Genomic DNA, 24,936 nt, shown 5'->3' on the forward strand with positions numbered 1-24,936 from the left:
AGGTATTATAAACATCAATTAAAATTTTTATGTTAAATATTAAATGGTAAATTGTTTTAATCTCGTATAATATTGATCCGAGCTCCACTTTAAAAATTTTACTATTTCAGATTTGCATAAAATTGATATTAAGGCAAGATCTCGTGAATTTCTGTTTCTTCTTAGAACCGTTTGTCTTCAATTAAAAAACAATATTTTAGAGAATCAAAATCATGTAATGGATTTTGAGCAAAACTTAGAACCGTTTGTCTTAAATTAAAAAAAAATATTTTAGAGAATCAAAATCATGTAATGGATTTTGAGCAAAACTGGACTAAGGATTCTAGACATATAGTTTACTATAATTATATATTAATTTAAATCCCCGTAAGGGTATATACAAATGATTCAAAACTCTTTTGTTCGAGGAATTCATTGTACCTATCCCAAGACGTGTATTCTTGAGATATTTTATATGAAAAATATTTTTATCTTAATTTTTATTTGCATAACAATTAATTTATTCGCATAACAATTAATTTGTTCGCATAACAATTAATTGATTTGCATAACAATGTTTTTATTAGCATAACAATTGATTTGCATGACAATTTATTTGCATGACAATTTATTTGTATAATAATTAATTTATTTGCATGACAATTATTTTATTAACATAACAATTTATTTGGATTACAATTTATTTGCATGACAATTTATTCGCATAACAATTAATTTATTTGCATGACAATTATTTTATTAACATAACAATTCATTTGGATGACAATTTATTTGCATGACAATTTATTTGCATAATAATTAATTTATTTGCATGACAATTATTTTATTAACATAACAATTCATTTGGATGACAATTTATTTGCATGACAATTAATTTAGTTGCATAACAATTCATCTAAAAAAAGCAAACAAACAATATGAAGTAAACTCATTAAAAATGTTCATAAATGACAATGAAATGACATTTCTTTTTGTTATATTTGATGTTAACAAAATCGAAGGGCATTTCTTACAATAGTTAACAAAACAAAAATGAGACGAAAAAAATAAATGTACAACAAATATGTGTTACCAAAGATAAGTGACTCTTATACCTACTAGATATAATTTTTGTGTTTTAATCTATTTTAAAGCAGCTATTTACTTTGAAACAAACGAAATATACCTCTGTAATTGTTCAAAATTGAAAATTAAAGAAGCTATTCGTAGAAGCCCATCCAATAAATATTACAAACCGTGCGAAAATGTAATCTACTAGTTTTTTTTTAAATTTTCGATTTTGGAGCGATTACTAAGTATAAAAATGGCTATTAACAAAACTGACATTTTGTTTTTGCTCTATCTCAACTTAATTGACACTACTTTTGTTTCAAAGTGAATAAACGCTTTAAAATAAATCCAAACACATAAGCTAATCCAAGTAAGTAGAAGAGTAACTTGGTTTGTCTTTGGTAACATTTATTTGTTGAATATTTATTTTTTTCATCTCTTTTTTTTTTGTTTTGTTGGCTATTGTAAGAAATGCCCAAATCGAAAATAAGTTTTAGTTATTAAAAGAAACACCGACAAAATAATTTTTTAAAGTTGATAAAGAATTTGCTTTTGGTTTGACAAATAATTAAATACAATCTGCGGTGCATCTTTTGCTTTCTTTATATAAAAACACTAAGGAAATAAAAAAATAATTAACTTCGAATGAAAAACAAACACCATTATTTATAATTAACGCAAATAAATACTACTCCTACTACTACTACTACTACTACTACTACTACTACTAATAATAATAATAATAATAAACAACGACAACAACAATAATCGCAACAATTAAAAGCGATCCAACTTTTTTAGCATATTTGCGCATCATTAAACATGCGGGAAAATATCTCTTTTAAGGGAAGGCCATTATTTGGAGTAAAACAGCACCAAAAACAAATGTTTCCAGAAAGCTATAAACATTTTTTTTTACAAAAAAGAAAAAAAAAGCGCTGTTGTGGTAATCAATGTATTGTAGCGTACAAAATATCACCAAAATTCCCAGAGTAAAAATAACTGCAAGACAACACAATTTCTCTCACCTGAACGACATGATGGCGATCCTTTTGTGGAGAGGGGTTTGATTTTGATGCTGTGTTCGCCGTCGGCACTTGTCCAACAAGGACGACGACGATGTCCTTTATTTTGTTTGTCGCAAGAAATTGTTATTATGCAAATTGGTATCGATGGTCAGCAGTGTCCGGCTCAGATATCATGTTTATACATTGTTAGAATTGTGAGTGAGTCGAAGGTTTCGCTCGTTGGTTGTCCTATGTTTCGACCAGAACGAGACAAGAACGGCTCTAAAGATCAGTTTCCTCTACAGGAAGAAGAAGAAGAAGAAGAAGAAGAAGAAGAAGAAGAAGAAGGTAAAGAAGAGAGGATAAATATTTCAAATTAAGACTGCCGTAAAGGTAAGCAATAAACTGAAGCAATCATGATAATAGTTTGGCCAACAATAATGACGACGACGATGATGAGAAGGCAAAAGATCACCCTCTTCTTCCTCTTCCTATTTCGACAAGTTATGGGTTGGGATGGGAGTAGGCAACGCTGCTGCTGCTACTGCTGCTGCTGATGATGATGACACCGATGGCTGTAGAAGTGAGAGTTGAGAGGAGGCAAACATGGGTTGTGCTCACCTGGTGTCTACGAGACCAAATCTAACGACGGGCCAACAATTAGACGGTACGCGACCATCAACCAACCCAGGACCGATCAGAGACTGAGATGATCTGTCATGTTGAGGCCGAAACACAACGGAGAGAGGGAAGAGAGAGAGAGAGAGAGAGAGAGAGAGGGGAGAGGAGGAGAAGAAGAGAGGGAGCAACAAGCTCCACCAACCGCACCCACATTCGTATGCAGGCTTTTATTGCTCGTATACACACATATACATGAAAAAGCACACAAACGCACATAATAGACATACGTAGTCTTAGATGCATTTTATGCAATTCTATTAATGATTAGCCTTCTATCCCCCTCGTATATACACACACACACACACACACACACGCACACACACACACACACACACACACACACACACACACATATATTCAAGCAAATATTATTAAATGCAACGGAGACACTTTATGATTCTTCTTTCTAATTTTTCGACTTTCCGTATAATCTTTTTTGTATCAAAATCAAAAATATTAATAAAAGTTCCATAATTGTTGTTGTCACAAGCGCTTTCGATTCGTCCACGGATCATCATCAGGTGTTGAAGTAAAAGTGCGAAGGAGCGAAAATGAGAATTAAAAGGGAAAACTAAAATATACAGTAAACGGCGATAAGTTAAAACATATAGAGTCGATAAAATAATCGATTAAAAATATGGGTCGATTAAACATTCGAGTATTAAAATTAGCAAGTTCGTGGACGCCGTTGCATTTAATAATATTTGCTTGAATAAAAAAATGCTGCCTAAATATACCAATATATATATATATATATATATATATATATATATATATATATATATATATACTAGCTGAAAACCAGGCGTTGCCCGGTCATACAATACGCTTAAACATAATATTTTAATTTATGCAGCTTGCCTAAGTATTATTATAGAATCAATCCTTTATCTATTATTATATAGTATGAAGAATAATTTGCCAGGTGGACTTATTCTCCCCACCCCTAAAAAATAATGAAATAAAAAAATGACAATGATAATGATAATGCCGTTCATCAAATTCTGTCTGTGTTTGTTTACACTATCATGTCAGCTGGTATTTCAGCTTGATGATGAATGCCCTGGAAAAGTCACTTCTGATTAATGTTTAGTTTTAAAATATGCAAACGAAGAAATAATTTGCGGTGATTTTAAATGGTACCTCTTCTTTTATCGTAAATTGAACTTATTAATAAGAAAAATTTTAAATAAAACGGTGACATACAACTGGGGTTGAAAAGGGGGATCATCTGATCTGTAGTCGAATGCTCTATCACTTACCCATATCTTCACATTATAATAAATGTTTTAAATAGAAATGATTTGCTGAGATTTTATTTTTTCCCTTGTCGGTGTAACGTAAAATATTCTCCTATAAAAAGTCTTTTTTTATCTATAAGAGAGAAAAGATTTTTTAAGAATGGATCTTTTCGATGTTCGATATTGGATGAATATCTGTACAAAACACACCTAAGAACATTACCGGAAATATAAATTAGCTTTGCGTGAAATTTTTAAAAGATAGGCTCAGACGTTTCGGAACCTATGAGGAAGAAGCTCTCACACACACGCACACAAAGTTACTTTTGGCCCTGTCGGTGGGGCATTAGAATACACTGACTGCCCCCTGCAGAGGTTAAAAGTCCCTCAATGGGGGTCCTGGATATGACCTTAAACTATATCCAATGGTAAAGCCCCAGCTTGTGGGCTTTAGGGAGTGTGGAGCCACCCTTTAATTGCCATTGCTCCTAGGTCCACTCTGACTCAGAGTGGTAGTGCCTGTTAGGGTTCCAACTATGGGTTAAATAGAAAACAACAAATATATTCTATTAAAATTTTTTTCTTCAAAATCTTTGGATTCGGCATTAAATAACCCGAAAAGGGTTGATATGCCGTAAAACAAAAATAACCAACCAACAAAGTTACTTTTATATAAGAGTGGAAATAATTCTTGTGCATAGATACATGTCATACAATGCTACCTACCTTAAAAGCCTCAGCATTTTAGATCCCGATAGATCGATGGCCGTGTACACGCCTCGTTCCACATTAACACTACAATACGGGGCCCTCCTCCTCTTACTCTTGTCTTTTTCCTCATCCTCGTCTCCTCCACTCACCGTCTGCTCCATTCCCCACATCTTTCTACACAATCCTTGTTTTTCCGTGTCTTCTTTTCCATCGAGGACGCCAGACGGTCATTTATCCAGTTATTAAATCTACCCACCCACTGCTTTAGGGACGGACGAAAGCTATCAGTTTGCCATTCGTTTTGTGTGGGTTTGTGATTGTTATATCGTCACCACCACGGCCGCCCTTACCACCTGACCACCTCCGGCCCCTTCATCTTCAACACTAGCATCCTATATTGTAATCGTTTGGTTATATTTTTACTTCATTTTTTTTACTAAGAAAATGTGTCTTGAGAAAACTTTTACGAAATTTATAAATCATTCAATTGTAATTCCCATCACATACATTCACATAACATTGACAACTCACACGTGACCCTTAACACGTGACATAAATACTCATATACTTATATAAAGTTAGGTATGCATATATGTTTATATATATTGTTTTTAAAATATAATTATCCACTGACACGTGTTTCGTCGTCTACAACTCATCAGAGTGGCTGAATCTCGCGAGATTCGAAATCGAGACCCCACAGTAATGAGCCTAAACTCTTAACCCGTTCGTTCATCTCGCCCGACTGTTTAGGTATATCGCGATTTACTTAGATGTTTTTATATATATATGTATGTATATGATCCACCCTTGAACTAATCAACCGATCATTTGGAATTTGGGAACACGGATGCTTATTGTAAGGGGTCGTAATATGGGCTATATTTAGTTTATTTATATAAGAACCAAAAAAGTGATCATTCTAATATCAGTAAACCAATCAACTGATCATAATAAATTTTGGAATATAGTTGCTATGTTTAAGATGTCTAAATGTGGGCTATATTTAGTTTAGTTTGATTTGTGCAAAAAAGGTAAGAAGTGCTTAAGAGCCCTTTGTGAAATACAGATACTTTCGAACTTATGAAATTTTAACAATAGCGATAAAACATAAATTAACAAATATTCCCCAAATTTCGATTTCTTTGGAGTATTTCCCATTGTTTTTAGTGGGGCATAATATGAGCACAACCTCCAATTTGAAAATGTAAATATTTCAGATTTGCATTGAATTTGATCCAAAGTCAATGGAAAATAAAGATTCGATGAAATTCAACTTCCTTCAAGACATCATATGCTGAATCATATGCTGAATCATATTTAAATTTTCGACATTTTTACAATCAAAATCATAAAATGAATTTTGATTCTAAAAATTGGAATAAATACTGCAACCCTAACTTTTTAATTGTCATAAAATGTGGCAAAATAGTTCGGGAAATTTATTTTACCGGTCAAATAATCTTCCAGAATATATATATATACATATATATATATATATATATATATATATATATATATATATATATATATATATATATATATATATATATAACAAACCTAGAATCCGACGGTCAAGCCTTTATGTGCTTTAGACTTAACATGCAACATAACATTAGCTACTTTTATTTTCTCTGCCGCTCTCCCTCGACCCAGGACTGCACCATAATTAACAAAGCCTCTGACAGCATAGACACAGCACTCTCCCTCGACACTAGCGCACAAGTGCATGTATTTGGTGACTTTAATGTCCACCACAAAAACTGGCTTGGATTCTCTACTCACACAGATGCAGCGGGCAGCTATATCTCACTCCCTATCACAAATGGTTACGTTTCCAACCCGTTTCCCTGACCAGCAAGAACAACACGCATCACTTCTAGATCTATTTCTGACAACAGTTCCCGAGGATTGTATAACAAATGCTGACAGCCCACTCGGGAATGCTGATCATGCAGTGATAATGGTCGAAATCGCCCTAAATTCTAGACCCAAATCTGAAGAGCCAGCGCTCAAAACAACGAGATATTATAAAAAGGCTGATTGGGAAGCCACCAGAGATCTTATCAGAGATGCCCCATGGGGAAATATTTTTTCTCTTCCTGCTGAACAGTGCGCGAATGAGACCCCTGAATGGTTCAAAACGGCAATTGAAGCACACGTTCATATGCGGAAATTTTATAGCAAGCCCCACTCTCCCCAATGGTCTACTTCTACTTGCGCACTCGCCAACTACTATTGCTCAAAGGCAGCATGCATACCACAGATTTAACCGACATGTCCAGTTCAAACAGACAGAAGTTTATAGAAGCTAGAACTAACGTTAAGAAAGAAATAACGACAGCTAAGAGTGAATTTACCACTAAAAAACGCATCGAAGAACAAAAACTAGGAACTCGAGACTTCTGGAACATCTACAACAGTGTAGTAAATAATGGGCAATCAACAATTCCCCCACTAACCAACAATCACGAGGTGGTTTGCTCAGCAACCGACAAGGCTAATATGCTTACCAGTCGGTTTGCCTCAAACTCCACACTGGACCCTCCCAACCACCCCCTGCCTGACTTTCCTTTGCGGACAGACGCCACACTAGACGATCTGCAAATCACCCCTGCTCAGGTGCACGCTATCATAAAAAACCTTGACACTTCAAAAGCATGTGGACCCGATCTCATCCCAGCTGTGCTATTAAAAAAGTGCTCAGCCGAAGTAGCTCCAGTTCTTTCCAAACTCTGCAACAAATGCCTTAATGAATCTTGCTTTCCGGGGTGTTGGAAAACTGCTTCTGTTGTACCAGTATTCAAGAATTCTGGCGAAAGAACTAACCCATCAAATTATCGCCCCATTAGCCTCCTCCAACTTTTTGCCAAAATATTTGAGACCATAATTTACCATGCTCTAGTCCATCACCTTACAGATGCTAAACTTCTGACTGACAAACAATATGGATTTAGACAAGCCCGTTCCACGGCAGACATCCTCACTCTAATCTCTAAACATTCACTGGACAAAGCGGGGGAGGGCAGAGCGGTAGCTCTATATATATCTAAGGCTTTTGACAGGAAAATTAGATCATACGGTATCACTGGTAGAATACTTAACATAATTAAATCCTTCTTAGATAAGAGAAAAATCCAGGTTGTCCTCGACGGCCGTACATCTAAACAATATGATATAAATGCGGGGATGCCTCAGGGGTCTATCCTTGGGCCTCTATTGTTCCTAATATTCATGACCTTCCCGACAACTTTGTCTGTGAGATGGGTATATATGCTGATGACACCACACTCTATAACAGGCATGACAGGAAAACAAATGAACATATATCTAAAAAATGGCAAAAAACACTATCTGTGGTGGAATAGGGACAAAAATGTATGGTCACATTAAATGCTTCCAAGACTAAACTGGTTTCCTTCAATAATTACAAGAAACCTTCTATGCCACCAATAGCAATGGCCAGTGGCTCTTTATCTGAGAGTACATCTTTCAAACTGCTTGGCCTAACGGTCACAGGAAACATGAGTTGGTGCAATTACATTGAAAGCGTTGCCAAGGCCGCTGCGAAGAAGGTAGGCTCTCTCTACCGTGCTAGAAAACTACTAACACCCGAAAGTATCCTGTACCTCTATAAGGCCACCATTCGCCCATGTATGGAGTATTGCTGTCACATTTGGGTTGGTGCATCTGCTAATAGTCTCTCGCTCCTAGACAAGGTTCAAAAGAGAGTCGCCAATCTGATAAGCCCAGAACTGGCATCTAAGCTTCAGCTTCTTTCCCATCGACGAAATATTGCATCCCTCTGCCTGTTCTACAAGTATTTTAATGGTGAATGCTCTGGCGAACTGCAGACACTTGTGCTTCCACGACGTAGACACCCTCGACAAACCCGACAGACATCTAAATCCCACCCCACACAGTAGAGATCCCTAGATGTAAAAGATCTTTCTACTCCAGTAGTTTCTTCCTCAGAACCGCTAAACTCTGGAATTCCATTCCAGGTCCCTGCTTCCCCAACTGTACTGACATGCAGAAGTTCAAGTGTAACGTGAACCGACATCTTGCTGCCCAAATCCCTACATAGTACCCCAGTAGTTGTTGCCCTTGATAGTAGCCCCCTACACCAAAGTGGCAATGTGCCTTGTTTAGGGTGAAAATGTAATATATATATATATATATATATATATATATATATATATATATATATATATATATATATATATATTCAGATGTTTAGATAAGATAAGCCATCGGTACCGTCGGTTTCAAACCTGATAATAGGGAACTGTTTTAGATCCCCATATTAAGATCTCTTAAGCTGATTTATTTCATTTGTCTACAACCGGTTATAGACAAATGAAATAGATTGGATGAAGAGAGCTTGATATGGGGATCTCAAATGGTTTCCTGTTATAAAGTTTGAAACCGACGGTACTGATGGCTTCCTAAACTTTTCATACTTTCTGAAAATAAAATATAAATATTACGCTCTAATTTTGATTTTTTTCCTTAGAGCACTCTGCAGGAATTCTTTTTTTTTTCTCAAAAATATAATTAAATATATATATGTATAAAAGGAACTTTGTGTGTCTGTGTATCTGTGCGCCTGTGTGTCTGTGAGTTCGTTCCCTATGGACTTGAAAACGGCTGGGTCGATTTTTAGGAAATTTTACACGAAAGTACTTTATGTGCCTTGAAGTGTTCTTAGGTTTTATGTCGGAATGTCTTCGATAATATCGATAATCGAAATTATACGATGAAAGAAGGAAGAAGACGTTTCGACCAAAGTTAACATCTTACACAGACTGACATCACAAATACATTTGAGAAGTTTTATTACCACACAAGCCGAAAGGTCCAAGGTATAACATCAACAGTAGGTTCTTTGATATGGTAGGGGCCCGTTCGAAATGGAAATAAATGGTTCTGTTTAAAGCACAATTTCACAATGATACTTGACTTTTTCAATTTTAAACTTTAATGCAAACCATTATCACCGCACAAGCAGTATGCCAGGCATATAAAATCAACAGTAGGTTCTTTGACATAACAAAAGCGCGTTTGAAACGAATGTTTCTGTTTAGAGTACAATTAAAGCATGATACTTGACTTTTGTATTTTAAACTTTAATACAAGCCATTATATACAAAAATAATTTATAAAATCAACAGTAGGTTCTCTACACTGCAATGTAGACTACAATGTATTGTGAACTTAGTTACTGTGAGATGCATGTGAAGCTACTTCCAGGAGTATCGCGATGGATCCCAATTAGGGCAGGTAATCAATCGATTTGATTGAAAAATGGTCGATTTCACCGATTTCGATGACAATAAAAATATGGGAGTGTGAAACATTTGTTGACCATCATTCAATCCCGGGCAATGTCGGGCCACCTGCTAGTATTCTTTAAACCCTTTAAAACTATATAAAAAAATTGTCCTTCGTTTGAACATTATTTTGTCAGTAAGTCAATTAATCTCCCGTATCGCTGAATAGTTTTACTTACATGAACAAATAATAGTACCTAGTTTTGTCAAAAGCATTGCTTGGATTGTGAGATTTTAGAAAATACACTGAAAAATGAATAGAAACCAGAGCTGATCCAGAAAAATATACTGATCCAGAAAAATATACTGATCCAGAAATTTTTTTTAAATTCAGCATGCAAAAAGAGTCCTAAATTAGATCCTTGAAACGCAAATCAGATTAATACATTATACATGTAAATAATAATAATAAAAACAATTGTGAAATTTATACCATTTTACGAGTGGATTATAACTGGAACTCTTTCCGAAACCTCTACCAACGACCCCCAAGTCTGCAACCCTGGTTTGCACAGTTCCATGGTAACAATCATTCCAGCCCAGTCATGTATTTCTGCATTGGCAAAGTTGCTATGTTTATTGCGTGATTAGTATTCCTGTCTGCTCACCTGAAGCTATTTTCTTTTCATTTGTCAGTTTGGCTTGATTGCGCTTTCCTTTCGCAAACTTGACACCCATCCTAACAACTATCCTTGTTTTTGTGCTTTCACAATAAAAACAACAACAAATGCATTTGATGCTGTCTTAACCAGAAGTCTCGCCAACGCCCCAGCACACTCCCATTCAGCCGCAGACGAGTGTTCTTTTGTGTGTACACGTTTGTGCGGTACTTTTATTTTTAATTCACACCTGAAAGAAATGCATTATTTTTTTGTACTCACTAGGAGTTCTCACAAAGGTCATCATCAGAGATTGCTTACTTACAACAAACTGTGGTATTCCTTGGAATCCAGGTGACAGCAAGATTCCCAGTTCTACCTCTGTCGATAACCTTTGCCAATGAATTTTCATCATTGCAACAGCCGCTTACTATTGACTTTTCGTTGGCAATGTCTAATGTAGAGTCCGCATTTGCTGCTTTTTTATTTGTCGATCTTTGCTTTGATATAGTTTATTTTAATTGCGTTATATTGTCCGGTTGTTAGTAATGATTCAGTTGTTTAGGTGCATTTCATGGCCATATCAAGGTGTTGTCGCGAGTCTCATCCTTTGAGATCCTTATGAACCGTCCGTGTAGCTGTTTCTCTTCCCAATTTTCTTTTCTAGTCTGATCCCTTGCCTCTCTGTTCTCCGTTTTATTCATTTTTATCGTGTCTCTTGCTGCGGAAATTACGTCTTCTGTGCTCTGCGTTAGATATTTTCTAATTCTTTGTTTTTGTCATTCACGCAGTCTTCTGCACTAAACAGTCCTCTTCTTCCATCTTTCCTTTTCAGGTAAAGTAGCTCAACATACTCCTTTGGGTATAGTGCATTGTACATGGTCATAATTTCCTGGTCTTCTGGCCGAGGTCCCTTAGTTCTTCTTTGGTCCCGCTTATGAACGGTCTAGGGTATCTTACAAGTGATACTGCACGTTTATACCTTTTTTCTTTTTCATTTCTGTTAATTTGATGATGTCTGCTTATAAAACTCCCAGATATTTTTAGGTGTCACATTCGCCTAGTGTTCTCATCTTCCCTTGTTTGGTATTTACATATTCTCCACCAACGTCAGTTTTCTTCTTCTTATAACTAACGGTGCGCAGTTTCTTATCCATTTGGATATTTGGGCTGAAGATTGTGGTTGTGTTTATTAGCGTCTCTGGTTGCTTTTTATTTCTTTCGAAAAGTTTCAAGTCGTCAATATACAGAAAGTTGTTCATTCTGTCATTTGTATTAATAAACCTCTATTTGGCCTTTAGAATATTGTTAAGAGTCATCATGGCTTTGATGAACAGTAATGAAGATAGGGAATCTCCTTGAAAGAAAACTTTTTATCTCAGTTATGTATTGTCCTTCGGCTGTCAGTTAAAAGCTCCATGTTCTTGTTGATTTTTCAATCAATATCATAGTTTGTACTTTATTATTATTATTATTATTATTATTATTATTATTATTATTATTATTATTATGTTCGTTAACTACAGTGTTTTACACCTTTTTTTCACTAAAGAGCAGACTTTTATACCAAAGCTAATGAGTATGGTGAAAGAGTCAATTAGATGAAAGCACCTGAATGTTTGCTAAGCCAAGCAGAACTGACTTCTGGAGTATAGCGATGTTGTACTTGATTCCCAAGGAGTTCATCTGTTTCTTAATATCATTAGGAATTGAGCCAAGCTCACCTCTGATGATTGGCACGATGAAAGTTTTCTTATTCCACAATCTAGCAATCCCCACCCTCACTTTCTGATAGTTCCATAGTTTCTCATTCTTCTTGCCTGTTAAGTTGATGTCGTTTGGGCAAGCCACACCAATAATTTGGCATTCATTAGTCTTTTATTCACAACTACAACATCCTGTTTCTTGTGAGTTATCCCTCGATCACACTGAATCATTATTATTGGCTCACATGAGCTTTCACACAAGTCAAGAAACGATCTGATTGGAGTCCTGTGGTGTTCTGTGGAAACTGAGTGACAACAAGTCTTTCCTGACGTCGAGCTCTCTCCTCCTCCTTCGATAGCATTTGCAAATAAATTTGCATCATCGCAACAGCCTCTTACCATTGATTTCTCGCTGGCAGTGGCCATTGGTTTATACTGGAATTTGAGTGACACTAAGTCTCCCCAAGATACGAGTTCTCTTCACACTTGTCCAGCGGAGGTCTGACCAGTGCTCCCTCATCGGTCTTTACATCCTCCTTGACCCTTCTCGGCTCTTTGGTATCACTTTTCTATTGGGGGAACGGTGGTGAAACAATGGAGGGGATGCATGATGGTGGTGTAGAACATGTAGTTCTCCAGCTTCGGTGGTCTTCATTCATTGTAACGTTTCTTCGTTATATTGTCTTGTGTTATTCTCCGCATTCAAGGGTTTTTCTTAATATTTCAGCCGTTTTCATTATCGTTAGGCGTTGTATTTTTGCAGCTATTCCTCTGATTTCAATTTCTGCCATTCTTTTTTCCAGCTTTTCCGGAATTGTTCCTAGTGCTCCTACTATTATCGGTACTATTTTGATTTTCTTCATCATCCAAATCCCTTTTAACTCTCTGGCTAGTTCTGTGTATTTGCTTCGTTTCTCCTTTTCTTTCATACCCACCCTGTGGTCAGCTGGGACAGCAAAGTCTACGATTTGGCAGGATTTCTCTTTCTTGTTAATTATTACGACATCTGGTCTTCTTGCTTGGATGGGTTTGTTCGTTTGTATGTCCATGCCCCATAGGATTTTGTGGTTCGCGTTTTCGAGTGCTGTTGCGGGTTTATGCTTGTACCATTTATCTGTATGCTCAAAATGCAGCCGTTTGCACAATTCCCAGTGCACCGCCCTCCCCACTTGGTCATGCCTGTTTTTTGTATTTCTTTTTGGCCAGTTTACTGCATTCACTTACTATATGGTTTATCGTTTCGTCTCTTTGTCCACAGTCTGCATTTGCTGTTTTCTTGTGTTTTATCGACCCTTGCTTTGATATGGTTGGTTCTTATCGAGTTATCTTGTGGTGCAGTTATTAGAGATTCAGTTTCTCGGTTTATATGTCCTTTTCGCATCCATGTCCAGGTGTTTTCGTTATTCTCATCTTTTGTCATTCTTATGAATCTTCCGTGGAGTTGTTTCTCTTCCCATTTCTCTTTTCTCCTTTTGTCTTTTGTCTCTCTGTTTTCTGTTTTGTTGGTTTTCTCCGTGTCTCTCGCTGCCATAATTATCCTTTCGGTGCTTTGCATTATGTATTTTTCTAGTTCTTTTTTTTTTTTTGTCCTTCACACAGTCTTCTATAGATATCAGTCCTCTCCCGCAGTCTTTCCTTTTCACGTAGAGTCTGTCAATATCGTCCTTTGGGTGTAGTGCATTTCCTTCTTTTGTCCATCCTATAAACGGTCCAGAGTATCTTACTAGTGACACTGCCCATGTATTTATACATTTTATTAGGTTTCTACTATATAATTTAGTTTCCAGGAGTTTTCTTGTTCTCCTGAGGTATTCCTTTCCAATTTTCTCTTTTATTTCTGTTGCTCTGATGGTGTACGTTTCCAGAATTCCCAAGTATTTATAGTCGTCTTGTTCTCCTCGTGCCCTCATTTATGTTTGGTTGGGTAGTTCCATGCCTTCTGTCGTTTCCATTTTTCCCTTTTTTATAACTAGTAGTGCGCACTTTTCCATTCCAAATTCCATTTGGATATCTTGGCTGAAGATCCCGGTAGTGTTAATCAGTGTCTCTAGCTCCTTTTCGGTCCTTGCAAAGCGTTTCAGATCGTCCATGTACATCAGGTGGTTCATTTTTTCCTCTGTATTGGGGAACTTGTATCCGGCTTGGCACTTTCTCAGAATAATATTCAAGGGCACCATGGCTATGATGAACAGTAATGGTGATAGTGAGTTGTTGTTGTTGTTGTTGTTGTCGTCGTCGTCATCATCATCATCATCATCATCATCATCATCATCATTATTATTATTATTTACTCACTTGTAGTAGTCACACAAGCGATCATCAAAGATTGCTATTTGAGAACAACTTGTGGTATTCTTCAGAGTCCGATGACAACGTCTCCCTAGACTTCCAGTACCTCTCCACCTTTTTCGATAACCTTTGCAAAAGAATGTGCGTTATCGCAACAGCCACTTACCATTGATTTTTCGTTGGTGGCGACCTTTAGTCTTCACTGGAATTTGGGTGGCAATACGCCTCCCCAAGGTCCCAGTCCTCTTTGCACTCGGTCAGAAGAGGTCTGGCTAGTGCTTTCTCACCTCGGTCTTTTCATCCTTCTTGACCCTCATTATTGAGTGTGGTACCCTTTTATGGTGACACTCCCACAAAAATTATTATTATTATTATTATTATTATTATTATTATCATTATTATTATTATTATTATTATTATTATTATTATTATTATTATTATTTGTACACTCTAGGAGTTCTTGTGCAAGTCATCATTAAAAATTCTCACTAATATTTACCAGTCTCCCCATATTTCCATAACATTTGCAAATAAAATTGTGTTATCACAACAGTTGCTTACCAGTGATCACAACGATCATTGATCTTTACTAATATTTGCGTGTCAATAAGCCTTCATAATGTTTACATCATCCAGTGGAGGTCTATTTAGTGTGTTCCTTCCTCGGTTCTTCCATCCTCCTTATCCCTTCATGATTATTTTGTGTGGGATAAACCTTTTTATGGAGGACACAGTTATAAAATTTCTTGCAGGTTCATGTGATGTTCCTTCCATCTTTTGTATTATTTGACTACTGACATTTAGAACGGAACTCGTTATTTAATCCACGGGGGTAGCATGTTCTTTTTCTGTCAGCCATGATCAAGTAGACGTCTTAAGTAATCAGCAATTGTATTTTTAGTGTTGCCTGCACTGAAGCTTGAAGTAAAATTTTGTTCTAAGTCAAATTCTTCTTTTTTATCTTCTTCATCTTCATCTTAATCTCATCCTCCTCATCCTCCTCCTACTCCTCCTCCTCTTCCTTCTTCTTCTTATTTCATTGTTGTTTCCAAAATGTCTTCTTATTGCTTACACTGGTCACCGATGATACACTCCCATTTCAATCCATGCAAATTATTGCCACGATAAACACGTTAAACTTGACAGTTGTTTTGTTTATATCAGCATAAACGTGACTTAAATGATTTCTTTTATTTATTTAGATAGTTCAACATGTAAAAACCTGCTTTATTATACATACACTGCTACAGGATGTCCGATAAAACAAATAGGAAATGTACAATCTACACGCTCATCCTTGATTTTACAAACAATCAACTAAGGGAGATAATTCTCTCTTTTAAACTGTAGAGTTACCTTACAAAACCCAGTTAATGTAATACAAGACAGTTTCACGTACATATGAAATTGTTTGAAGAAGAATAATGTTGTTAGAAACGAAATTATTGCTAATAGTAGACGGAAAACACGAACTTTTTTTTTATATGTTCAATGTGCTTTTTCTAATGTGTTTATTTGTGTGAGAGTCGGCATGCCTTAATCGAATGACTTCCATCAGCACCATTTGTGGAATTCTGCAGTTTTCACTCTAGAAATTGTCCTCGACTTTTGCTCTGTTGGCTTGTGTGCTAAATTATCAGTGAAGTTGATTATGCCATATCTACTAATTGTTCCTATCTATTTGCCTCGCCACGAGGGCAGAGTGAGATACAAGGTCAGCTTTTAATGTGGGGAATATCCTGCTCCCAAAAAAGGGGAACTCCAAATAGGAAGAAAATATAAAAGATTGTCTTAATCTAGAAGGATTTCTTCCTTATTAACCGAGAATAGAAAAAGTGAAATATAGTATCAGAACAGATATTACAAGTTGTTCTTAGCCAAAAGGCAATGGAAAAGTGCTTTCCAACCCCCTGGAAGACCTCATCAGTTTGCCCTGTATTTAAGAATTCAGGTGATAAGTCATCTCCCTCTCAGTACAGACCAATAAGTCTTCTCTGTGTTATGAGTAAGTTGCTGGAATCCATATTAAATAGAGAAATAGTCAACCACCTCAGCAGGAATAACCTTCTTAGTGACACACAATATGGTTTCCGCTCTGCAAGATCTACCGCAGATGTGCTGACGGTTATATCCCACAGGATTAGTGAATCTCTTGACAAAGGCTTCCTTTCTAGGGCAATTGCTCTTGACATATCAAAGGCCTTCGACAAAGTATGGCATAAGGGTCTACTTCACAAGATTTCCAGCTACGGTATAACTGGAAATGTTTTCTCAATCATTAAATCATTTCTCTCCGATAGGCTCATAAGAGTAGTGGTAGATGGTCAAAAATCGGAGGCCTGCAATATAAATGCTGGAGTCCCTCAGGGGTCAATCCTGGGCCCAACTCTCTTCCTGATCTACATCAATGACCTCCCTAAACACATACTTAAATCATTCGTTGACATCTATGCTGATGACACGACCATCTATGGCAACACATCAAAGGCTGTAAATGACGAAGTTCTCTCTGATTCTCTCTCCTCTGATCTCGAGCGCGTGGTTCAGTGGGGGAAGATGTGGCTAGTTACCTTTAGTGCATCCAAAACCAAACTCCTATCCTTACATCATCAACGCTCTGATCCCCAGCTGGCATCAATTGTGATGGATGGCTCTCGTCTGAGTGAGGCCCCGTGTTTTGACAAGCTTCTGGGTTTGACCTTTACTCCTGATCTGAAATGGAACACGTACATCAAGTCTGTTGCCAAGGTCGCTGGAAAGATGGTGGGATCCTTCTACCGCTCCAGAAGATATCTCACTACTGATGCAATTCTCTATCTATATAAAAGCCAAGTACGGCCAAGGATGGAATACTGTTGCCATATCTGGGCAGGAGCTGCCAAAAACAGCCTATCATGCCTTGACAGAGTACAAAATAGACTTCGTGGTTTAGTGAGGGATGCCCTTTTCTCTACCCTGCAACCCCTCTCCCACAGAAGAGACGTTGCAAGCCTATCCTTGTTTTATCGTTATTTTCATGGCAGGTGCTCGTCTGAACTCCAATCCCTGGTCCCCCCTCGCCAATCTTTCACGAAAAACACCCGTCTAGCTGAATCCACTGTGAAAAATTTCCCCCACTCTATATCTGTGCCTAAATCAAAACGCGGATTCCATGAACAAAGCTTCTTTCTTAGAACTGCACGCCTGTGGAACTCTGTTCCGTCTGCCTGCTTCCCTCCGGACTACAACTTGGATGTCTTCAAGTCTAATGTTAACAAATTCCTAATGAACCGCCCCTTAAGTAAACACTTCATCAAATCTCCTCACTAACGTAATGTACTTGCAATAACCCTTATCCCTGAGTGGCTTCCGGGCCTTGATAAGTGGTGATCTCTGTGTAAAAAAAAAAAAAAAAAAAAAAAAAAACGTTGAACTCATTGTGCATTTAAATTATTTCATTAATTGTATTTGTCTGAGGCTTCTGTAGTTTTCTTTTACCTATGGCGAGTAGATAGACACAATTAGTGGACATGGCATGATCAACATCACTAAAAATTTATCACACAAGCGAAGCAGAGGAAAAGTCGAGGACCAATTTCTAAAGTGGAAAACTGCTTCTATGGTATCAGTTTACAAGAATTCTGGCGAGAGAACTGACTATTAATACATCGCCCCATTAGCCTTCTCCCTCTTTTCGCCAAAATATTACGCAATCCCTATTCCATCACCTTACAGCTGCTCTGACCGACCAACAATATGGATTTAGACAAGCCCGTTCTACAGCAGATATCCTAACTGTAATCTCTCAACGTATATAGTATACACTGGACAAAGCAGAGGAGGGTAGAGCGGTAACCCTCGATATATCTACGGCTTTTGACAGGGTGTGGTACGATGGTCTTTTCGGGAAAATCAGATCATATGGTATTACTGGACGAATACATAACGTAATTAAATCCTTAAGTAAGAGAAAAATCCAGATTGTCCTCAACAGTCGAATATCCAAACAATATGATATAAATGCGGGTGTACCTCAGGAGTCGATTTTTGAACCTTTATTATTCCTAATATGCATAAAGGACCTCACTGGTAAAATTGTCTCTGAGATGGGTATATTTGCTGATGACACCACCTTCTATAATAGGTACGAGGGGAAAACGAATGAACACATATCTAAAGAAATGACAGAAGCACTAGAGGAACACCTTCAATCTGTAGTGGAACGAGGACAACAATGGATGGTCACATTCAATGCTGCCAAGACTAAGCTTGTTTTCTTCAATAACTACAAGAAACCTTCTCAGCCATCATAGCTATAGCTACTGAAAGTACTTTCTTTAAAACTCCCCGGCTTAACGTTCACAGGGAACATGAGATGGAACAGATACATTGAGAGCATTGCCAAGGCCCCTGCGAGATTTATGGGCTCTCTCTACCGTGCTAGAAAATTACTTACACCTGGAAGTATCCTGTATCTCTACAAGGCCACCATTCGCCCATGTATCGAGTATTATTGTCACATTTGGGCTGGTGCATCTGCTACTAGTCTTTCGTTCTTGGACAGAGTTTAAAAGAAAGTCACCAACCTGATAGGTCCTGAAGTGTCATCCGACCTTCAACTTCTTTCCCATCGACGAAATGTTGCATCCCTCTGCCTATTCTACAAATATTTTAATGGTGGATGCTCTGACAAACTACAAGCCCTTGTAACCCCTCGACGTAAATACCTCCGACAAACCCGACAATCAACAAAATCCCACCCCAAGCCTTCTATTTTAACAGTTTCTCCCCTAAAACTGCTAGACTCTGGAACTCCCTCCCGGGTTCCTGTTTTCCCAGATGTACTGACATGCAGAAGTGCAAGTGTAATGTGAACAGACATCTTGCTGCTCAACTCCCTGCATGGTATATCTGCAACTTAAGTCCCGATAGTAGCCCCCTACATCAAAGTGGCACTGTGCTTTGTTTGGGGTGAAAATGGAATTAAAAGAAAAAAAACATCGTCTATTGGAATTTATTACATTTTAATCAATACCTACCCGTATACTTCCAAAAGCTATTCGTAGTTCCACATTGGGAGCTGTTCTGACGACGTTGTAATTTGCACAGTTATTGATAGTGCTACGTAAGCCCCATGTTCTTTGCAGTTGCTGAAACATTGACAATAATCTTTCGGGCATTTCCAAAAATACCTGTAAACATCTTCGACGTAAAAAAAGATAGAAGGCGTATCTGGTGAAATCATTCCTTCTATTTGTTTGAACTTTTGCTTTACGTCTTTTAGGATTTAATGTAGTTTCTATCTGACTTTTCTCTGTTTTTTTGTTAAATTTTTCCTATTTGCCCTCGCCATATTTCCGTCTCATATATTTTTCTTAATCGTTATTGACCTTGATTTTAGCTCTGTTAGGCGAGGTTCGAAACCGGTCAGTTTGTTTAATATATAGTGCAGGCATTTTTTTTTAATAAATAAATATATTTATTTATTAAAATAAATTCAATATTTCGAATTAGAACGAATTCTTCTTCAGGAAAATCCAGTTGTTTTTCTTTTTTCTTTACATTGTATGGCGATGATAATGCTTGAGGCGTGTTCAGATGTTGCTTGTTCAATACAGTGTGAGCGTTGGTCGTCACATTTTCCTTGTAATTGATTGAAAATTATAAGACAAGTGAAGTTTATTTCGATTTTCAAACAGTGTTAATTTTTATTAGTTTGTCAATACTGCACAAAATGCTATTTAAATTTACAGAAAAATGGTTACAAAGTTCTTTTTAGATAAGAGTTACCACTTATCAAGGCGCAGAGGCTACTCGAGGATAAGGATTAAAGAGTGTACAGTAGTAAATGGGACAATATCTTAGGAATCGTTAGAAGTGTAAATTTGATAAATTGGATTACTTAAGGGGAACGGCTTGTCAAGAACTTGTTTACGTTAGACTTGAAGACGAACATATTTTAATCAACTGGAAAACAGGCAAACTGAAGAGAGTTCCACGGGTATGCAGTTCCAAGAAAGAAGCTTTATGGAATCTACGTTTAGGTTTAGGCACGGATAAAAAGTGGGGGTAATTATTGATAGTGTTTTCGGATAGACAAGTGATTCTCGTGACAGTTTGGCAAGGGGGGGCTATAGATTGGAGCTAAGATGAGCACTTCCCATGAAAATAACGATAAAGCAGAGACAGGCTCGCAACGTCTCTTCTGAGAGAAAAAGATTGCAGAGGAGAGAAAAGTGAATCCCCTACTAGGCTACGAAGTTTATTTTGAACTCTGTTAAAGCAGGACGAGGTTTTTCTAGCAGCTACTGCCCAGATGTGGCAACAATACTCCATCCTTGGACGAACCTGGCTCTTCTGTAGGTAGAAAATTACATCAGCAGTGAGATACCTGCTGTATGGATAGATAGATCAAACCATTTTTCCAGCAACCTTGGCACCGGATTTGATGTACGTGTTCCATTTCAGATCACGAGTAGAAGTCAAGCCCAAAAGCTTGTCAAAAAATGGAGACCCCTCGCCAAGACGAGAGCCATTCATTTCCATTGATGCCAGATGAGGATCAGAGCGTTGATGATGTAAAGATAGAAGCTTGGTTTAAGATGCATTAAAAATAACCAGCCACTTCTTTCCCCATTGTATCGCATGCTCAAGATTAGAGGAGAGAGAATCAGAGATAACTTGGTCATTTACGGCCTTTGATATGCTGCCATAGATGGTAGTGTCATCAGCATAAATGTCTACGAATGATCTAAAGATGTGATTTGGAAGATCATTGACGTAGATGAGGAAGAGAGCTGGACTCAGAATGAACCTCTGAGAAACTTCAGCATTAATACTATAATCTTCTGATTTCCGCCCATCAACCAATACTCTTATGAATCTATCAGAGAGAAATTATTTATTAACTGGGAAGACATTTTCAGCTATAACAAAGCTGGAGATCTTGTGAAGTAAACCTTTATGCCATACCCTATCAAAGGCCTTTGATATGTCGAAAGAAATTGCCCTAGAAATGAAACCTCCGTCGAGAGATTCAATAATCCTATAAGATATAGCCATAAGCACATCTGCTGTAGATCTAGCAGAACGGAAACCATATTGCATGTCACTAAGGAGGTTATTTTTGCTGAGGTGGTTGACTACGTCTCTATTTAACACAGATTCCAGTAACTTATGACGCACAGGAGACTTATTGGTCTGTACTGAAAATTAAGTGACTCTGAGCTATAAATGTTTAATTTTTCGCATGCGCAAAAGTAATAGCAGGTGTAATGTTTTGTTCGACTTAGAATGCCAAGATCAACTATTTTGTTTTCAATTTTGACCCTTTAAAAGCAATTTTTGTTGGTTAAAAATCAAATTGAAAGTATCCTACAGGTCCAAATACCCTATAGATCAACGTTCAACTCTGTAAACCAAATATTCAAATGGGAATATGGTAGAGACTTTTGGAACACACACCAACAAGGTCACACACACACACACACACACACACACATACACACACACACACACACACATACATATATATATTTCCATGTGCTAGACGTTTTCAACTTAAATTCTATGCAATTATGCAGAAAATATCGATAAATAGAATTCAACGTAATAGTGAAATGAAACAAATCACATAATAAGAAATCATAAAAATAATTAATGCTCGATTTTTAAAGGAATATGCGAATTAGCTAACCGTCATGTAGTCGCTCGCATATCTATGACTGAGAATGCTAAGATGCTTGTTTTAACAATTTCTAAATAAAAAAGTGGGCTTTTAATATCAATGTCAGAGCAAGAAAAAAACTTTACTTTATAAGTATATAAATTGAATGTAAATAACTAAAAATCATATTCGAGGCATTATAATGTTTTACGGATGTTCGCAAAATCTTTTACGATTAACCGTAAGTCCAACTGCTAAGATTGTAAAATCATGTGTGATTGCTTAAAAAGTAACTCAAACATAATAATATTACATATATGCACATAATATATATATATAATGTACATAATATATTTTATAGAAAATATTTTTTGGTTAACTGTTAGGATAAAATATCTAATTAACGCGAACCTGACGTTAAATGATTTGACATTCAATCCGACAGAAACTGAGCCATTTCTGTGGCCTTTTTCCTGTCGGAGTGATACAAATGTTCTTGATAAACGTAGGTAGTCCACCCTCACATGGCTTGCTTCCCAACTTTCGGGAGGAGTAAGTGAATCGCTTGTTATTTTAGGCGCAATAACCGGGAAATGCGGACGGGGTTACTCAGACATTTTTGCAAGGCTTGATTGCCCCTTCTTCGGGCGCTGACCTGTTTCCCCACTTTCAGGCCTTGAGTCACATCTCCTCGCGGTGTTAGAAAGGAAAATACTAGAAATATCGCAAGACTACAGACTAACGCGAGACTACAGACTAACTCAACAGTTGGTAAATACCAACAACCTGTTTTGTATTCATTTTTTTGTACAATATATTCTTTTCTATCCAAACCTGTTATTCGTGTCTTTTTTTCCTAGAATCACAACAACCGGTGACGAGGATTCGAGAATGCACGTTGAAAAATCGAATGTAAAACACCTCACTGTTTTACAACAACTGGCGGCAAGGTACTCGAACTAATAATATGATATTCAAATGACCCACCTTAAGAACATCGAACTTGCGACGAAGCATTCGAACAAGCAAAAACACTACAAGGAATCATTCAAGGAGTCGTAGAACCGGACAACTAAACGTTTTAAAAACCAGAAAATGATTGCACCAACGCTTATTTCGCGACACCAACAAAAAAAAAAAAAAAAACACAAAAAAAAAAAAAATAACAACGAAAGAAATTGTTGAACGGAAAAAAGTTACGAATTAAAAAGCCGCAAGTTGATTTTGTTTTTTATTAAAACTAAATATGACTTCTCATTTTCTCGTTTCTTTTTTCATTTGTGTTTTTCGCTAAAAGAGAAAATTAAATGAAAAAAAAAATAAATAAATAAAATCATTTTTACTTTTTTCTGCCAAGGAAAGAAAAGGGTGAACTTTAATTGAGAGAGGATTGTTTAATTTTTTTCGGGACAATATTTACATTGTGTTAATCATTAAGAAAAGAAAAAAAAGGACGTATAAAATTGTAAATTATTCTTTCCACGCGTGTAAAACTATATTCATTTTGTTTTTCCTCTTCTTAAAGAGAAGAGTAAGAAGCTATGGAGGGCTTCAAATAAACTATGGAACAACTGTGGAAATATGAAATGGATTTACAGAAAAAAACGAAAGAAAATTTTAGGACCAACAGACTATGGAAGAAAGATTACGAAAACTATTACTGGAACAACAATTATTATTACTCTAAATTTAACAAATAAAAACCCATGAAAAGTAACATAGCCTTCTCATATAACGCAGTTTGGAACACTTTAATTTACGGCTCAGGCAGAGACAAGACTTCGCCTCGTATGTTGACCTGTATTACTTTGGTTTGCCGCTTGAATCAATTCTAAAATGGTTCGCTTATTGATTCGAACACAGCAAATTAGTGGATTACATTTTACCGCGAAAAACTCGTGACTTTACTTTTTTTTGAAACCGTAAAACTTTTTTGATATTCGTACAAGGATTGGTATCGGCAAAAGATTAAAAAATTCAAGTTTTAACTAAATTAGAAAGTAAATTAAGCCTGCCACCTCAAAAGTTGGCGGAAGACTTCCAACGAGTGATTAGCATTAAAAATGATTCGAAAGACATTGAAGAATCCGCTGTCACATACGTAAGAAAGATACATAAAAAGTCGAAACCATATTCTCCAGAGAAAATAAAAAGGAAAGGACATTATTTTCACCGCACACAGAAAAAACAATTCACTGAAAATCGAAGTAAGTCACCATCAAGTCCATGTTATCGTCTCGGAGCTATGCATTGGGGTAAAGGCTACCCATACCGCACAAAACATACCTGACTTGTGACAAAATTGCACATACAAGCTCTTTTTGGAGAACAAAGGACAAAGTTAAAAGTCGGGTACGACACGCTAGAATAAACGAAAAATGCGATAAAAACATTCGTAAATATGTGCCGGTGAAAATATTAACTAAAAACGTGAAGCGTCAGTTAGTTTAGAGCTCAGACCTATCATTCATTATTTGCATTCATGGCAAAAATGAAAGAAACCTACAATGCTAAAGTCTTGCAAACAGCCAGAACGATAACTGGACTAAAAATAAATTTTGAAGGTGAATTAATCACTAATAGCAAATTTCATTGTATGATAAACAAATAATAAATAAATAAAAGTCTTCGTGTTTAAAAAAACAGAAAATCTTTTAGGAATAGATTGGATGCA

The sequence above is a fragment of the Euprymna scolopes genome, chromosome 11 (assembly GCF_053919585.1).
Source record: "Euprymna scolopes isolate OS-2025 chromosome 11, ASM5391958v1, whole genome shotgun sequence".
In the NCBI taxonomy this organism is placed as follows: Eukaryota; Metazoa; Mollusca; class Cephalopoda; order Sepiida; family Sepiolidae; genus Euprymna; species Euprymna scolopes.